Source organism: Ranitomeya variabilis, chromosome 4 (genome assembly GCF_051348905.1).
Source record: "Ranitomeya variabilis isolate aRanVar5 chromosome 4, aRanVar5.hap1, whole genome shotgun sequence".
NCBI lineage: Eukaryota > Metazoa > Chordata > Amphibia > Anura > Dendrobatidae > Ranitomeya > Ranitomeya variabilis.
In genome coordinates, this window is record NC_135235.1 from 606,211,389 (window position 1) to 606,216,668 (window position 5,280).

The window sequence follows — 5,280 nt, forward strand, 5'->3', positions numbered from 1 at the left end:
GTTGGTTTGTACAGCGGCGTACACACAGCAACGCAGCTATCAGGGAGCCTTATAACCTACAGAGCTGTTGCACAGAAATGTAGCCTCCACTGTCCCTGCACAGAAAAGGTGGTGTTGGACAGTGGAAATTGCTACAGCACAAGCGGTTTTGGGGTCAATTTACCCTGCCTAACGCTATCCCTGCTTCTGATGAAGCGACAGCATCCTCTCCCTACGCGCAGATCAGCAGCAGTAAGATGGCGGTCGGCGGGAACGCCCTTTTATAGCCCCTGTGACGCCGCAGAAAGCAAGCCAATCACTGCCATGCCCTTCTCTAAGATGGTGGGGACCAGGACCTATGTCATCACGCTGCACACACTCTGCATGCACCTTCATTGGCTGAGAAATGGCGCTTTAAGCGTCATATGAAACGCGACTGGCGCGAAGATCGTGTACCGCATGGCCGATCCCACGCTGGGATCGGATCAGGTTTCATAAAACCTGACTTTGCCAAAGGTCGGCGACTTTTGAAAATGACCGATCCGTTTCGCTCAACCCTACTTGACATACCTAGGTGAAAGCAAGGAAAGGCACACAAAATGTTGAAAATGGTCAAGGGAAATCAAGCAAAATGCTACATTTGGCATCTGAAATGTGCTTCTTTGACCCTGAAATGAATTCACATAAAGGGTTAAAAGACAACTTGCGCTGATTTCAATTCAATCTGTTTTTAGAAACTGGATCAGAGAAGGAGTGCACTGTTCCCGGAGATACTGCAATAACGGGTCAATGCGTGGAGTGGACAGAGCAAGCTCTTCTTCCATCTCCCTGTTCCAAAAATCCATTTAATATATGGTCCCCAAATAGGGGACGTATCAGATATTAAACTGATAACAGATTTTTTTTTTTCCCAACTCAGATAGGCAGAGCCCAATGCTCAATCAAATCAGCTTAAAAAAAAGCTTCAAATGATACTCGCCTTCATCATACATGGCATATATTCAAAAAATAAAATCACAACAAAGAACACTAATTAAACTTCACAACAAATCTCCACTTCTTGAATTTCCAAACTCCTTCAGCATCAATAACACTTCCTCGTTTCTGGTCCCACAGGTAAATCACATACATACGTGAATGAATCAAACTCAAACATTCATTAACAGACATTTTCTTCCTCCTGAAAACTAACAAATTCCTCGCATCCCATATACTTTCAATTACACATACAACCAACAGCCATAAAATCCTATCCTTCACCCTACTACACGCACCCATTCCAAACATTGCAAGCTTCCAATTAAGATACGATACTCCAGCCAATTCCTTACAAAGACCACCTATACCTTTCCATACAGCATACACAAAATTACAGTCCCAAACCAAATGTCTAACATGCTCTCTCGCACCACATCCCTCCCTCGGGCGTACCTAAGATTTAATTAAATCCCTCCTCTTTTGCACATCCCTAACAGGCAAAATATCATGCAACATCATCCAAACAATATCTCTCTGTCTATTCGTCACAATTTCTATACTTAGTTTCTTCCACATCTCAGGCACCTCTTCACCTCTCAATCCCATAATATCACATACAACCTCACGCACCATCCTAACAACTTTTTTCTTTTCTCTAAAATCATTCATACTAACAGACAACAAATCATACTTTCCAACAAATTTCTCAACAGAAGCATACCACAATGGACATTTAAAAGCAACTGGTACACTAGCATCCCTTTTCACCCACTTCAAACCATACAACATCCATTCAGCCAAAAATTTCATCATATAAGCACACTTATTACCTTTCACCAAACATACTACAATCATTTTCACATAACTGATCCCCAAAAAGAACTCAACACTCAAAAAATTCAAACCGCCATTCACACATAACTTATACACAGACTCCCGCTTCAATTTCTCCATGCGACTTCCCCAGAGAAAATTAAAAATTAATTTCTCAGTTTTCCTGATTTTCTTAAATGCAGTAGGATACACATTCCCAACAAATAACAAAATAGGCAAAATAACCGCCTTAATAATCAAGACCTTCCCAGTTAGAGTCAATTCTCTTAACATCCAAAAATTCAATTTACGCACCACTCTCTCCCCACACTCATCCCAACTTTCATTTCCCTTTAAGTCATCATTGAACTTAATCCCAAGCACCTTCATCGGACCATCCTCACATTTCACACCATCCATCCTAACATTCCTATCACCAAAACATTTAAAAGAACTCTTAGCCCAATTAACCCTAAAAGCTGAAACACTACAGAACAGACTTAATATCAACCTCGCCCTACTCAATGCAGCCATACTTTCATTCACTATCACCACATCATCCATATAACCCAAAATTCTGACATCCTTCCCACCACTCCCAGGAATCAACACACCTTTGATAACCTTATCCTTCCTAACCATACACATCAAACACCTCAATCACACTAATGAACAAAATAGGGGACATAGGGCACACCTGACGCACTCCAGACTTAATCCTCACTTTATCACTCAAACACCCATTCACCAAAAATTCACTCGTCACATTACTATACAAACTCCAAACACAGCTCACAAAATTCCTCGAATAACCCATCTTGGCCAAAACATGAAACATAAAACTATGCGACACACGGTCAAAAGCTTTTTCAAAATCAACAGAAAGAACCAGACATTTCTGTTTCGACTCATACAATCTCCAATCACATCACGCAACAAAACCAAATTCTCAGTCATACTTCTCCCTGGCACTGAACACACTTGATCTTCATCCACCACACCACCAATCACTTCCCTCATCCGATTAGCCAACAACTTACTAAAAACCTTATAGTCAGCATTTAAAAGCATGATAGGCCTCCAATTGCCCAAATCCTTGTTATCACCTTTCTTAAACACCAAAACCACCACTGCTTCTCTCATTGAATCACTCAACATGTTCTCCCAAAACATATACTGACACACTTCCACCAAGTCAACCCCAATCGTATCCCATTCCTTCACATACAATTCCACAGGCAAACCACCTTTTCCAGGAGTTTTATTCTTTTTGCAGACATAACCACTTTTTTAACTTCATCCAACACAATTTCATCATCCAATATTCCACACTCATCCTCCCCCAGTTGGCTATTTAAACACCCCAACACATCATTCATCATCTGATCATCAAACCATTTTTCCCCATACAACTCCTTATAGAACAGCACAACCTTATCCATCACATCTTTACCACTTACACACACACCTTCACCATTCACCGCCTCATGCATATCCATTTTCTTACCAAACACTTTTTTGAAAAAAAACCTTGTACATTTCTCATTTTTTTCCAAAGTGTTCAATCTTAGAACGAAAAATAATTTCTTTACCTTTTACCTCAATAAATTTCTTAATTTCATCTTTCACATGACACATCAAATCATCCACATCCACTCCAATTGTCCTCAACTTTCGCAACCACTCCAATCTGACACTTAGCTCATTAAATTTCGCCCGATTCATAGCAGCTTTCCTCCTACCCCATTTTTTAAAGAAAATACCAATCTGACACTTCAGCCAATCCCACCATTCAAGCACATTCATAAAATCACTTTTTTATCCCTCCACTTTACATACATCCTTTTAAAGTCATGCATAATTCTTTTATCTTCCAACAAATGCACATTAAGCTTCCACACACCTCCACCATATACGAAATCACACTTCCCTTCCAACCGTGCTCTCAAATACACATGATCAGAAAAAAGGGACATCTTCCTGCTGGAAATCCTACAAACAATATTTTGAGAGAAAAAAATACGGTCTATTCTAGACTCTATACCTCCCCTGTCAGCCTTATAGGTCACAGGAGGAGGTTTACCGAGGATAACTTCCGCAGCATCCTGAAAAGAAAAATCTGACACAAGACTCTTGAGTCTTTTACCTCTGATATCCATCTTATCTCCCTCTGTCACACAATTAAAATCTCGAACCAAAATCACTGCCATTTTCCCATATAAAAAAACACACAATTTCTCAAAAATTTCCAGCCTCTCCCCCTTATCTACTGGTGCATACATGTTAACCACCCCCTCCATTCCCCTTTTGTTCTAAAGTGTGCAGTAACTGAGTGGGAAATTCAAAAAACAGACAGGCGAGCAGTTGTCTTACCAGCTCTCCTGAAGCTGGGCACAGACACCCCCTGCCATGTGGTCTGCTGCTGCACCAGCAGCAGACTGAAGACGGCGGCCATTTTTCACTGCCTGTTATAGGCCAAGAGCCCATTGTGACATGTGAGAGTTCCGGAGACAATGGCCAAAGGCTCATTGTGACTGCAGGTGAAGGTTCCGTGCTCAGATTCTATCTACTGCAGGCAGCGCACCTGATTGGTCCAAAGCATTACAATACTCACACAGGTGTAGATGGACAAGACAAGCATATTCAAGATCAGCACAGACACCATTTTTCCTTTTTTTTAAATACATATAATACACTACATTTAAAAGTCGGTGGTCCACAAGAGGGAGACAACGTTTTACAAAAGAATTCATGCGGTCAGAAATGTGGTATGTATGGCAGAACTACTCATTGGATACTTCAATTTAAACACTTAGTACTGACAGCCGGGGCCTAATTTTGTAGATGGCACAGTGTATTTGCAACACTGTAACAAAGGCCTAATACAGGCCTACATCTTAACACACCTGTTGCAACCAGTAAAGACACATTGATTGATTGATTGCATATTGAATGCAATACAATGTTTGACATACATAGGTGAAAGCAAAGCCCCCAAATGGTCTGCAAATAGGGGACGTATCAGAGATTAAACTGATAACAACAGATTTTTTTTTTTTTGCTTCCATCAGATGGGAAAATCTACGGTCCAGAAATCCAAGACCAAAGAAACATCCCAAACAGCTGCGTCAAATCCAAAACACAAAAGCTGTTCCCATCATCATTGGAAAATTCATTTTTTAAAAGACATAGTACAGCATCAGAAAAAAACAATCAAGAAGTAGCTACAAGGTATCTCCACTTTTTCACCTTCCAAATTCCCTCCGCATCCACCTCCCCCTTCCTTTTCTTATCCCACAAAAAACAAACATATATCTTCCCCAAAATCACCTTCACAGTATTTCTAACCTCAATATTCTTTCTCTTAAAAACATACACATTTCTCACATCCCATAACACTTCCTTTATACATGCAAGCATTAACCACAACATTCTCTCCTTCACTCCATCACACAGCCCTAAACCAAACATGAACAACTCAAAGGATAAAAAATTCACACCACACAATTC

At 40.5% G+C, this 5,280-nt stretch overlaps 1 pseudogene; it reads right to left on the reverse strand.

The window, feature by feature from the left end:
- Positions 1–727: 727 nt before the first annotated feature.
- Positions 728–906, reverse strand: LOC143770748 (U2 spliceosomal RNA; annotated as a pseudogene).
- Between the last annotated feature and the right edge of the window lie 4,374 nt (positions 907–5,280).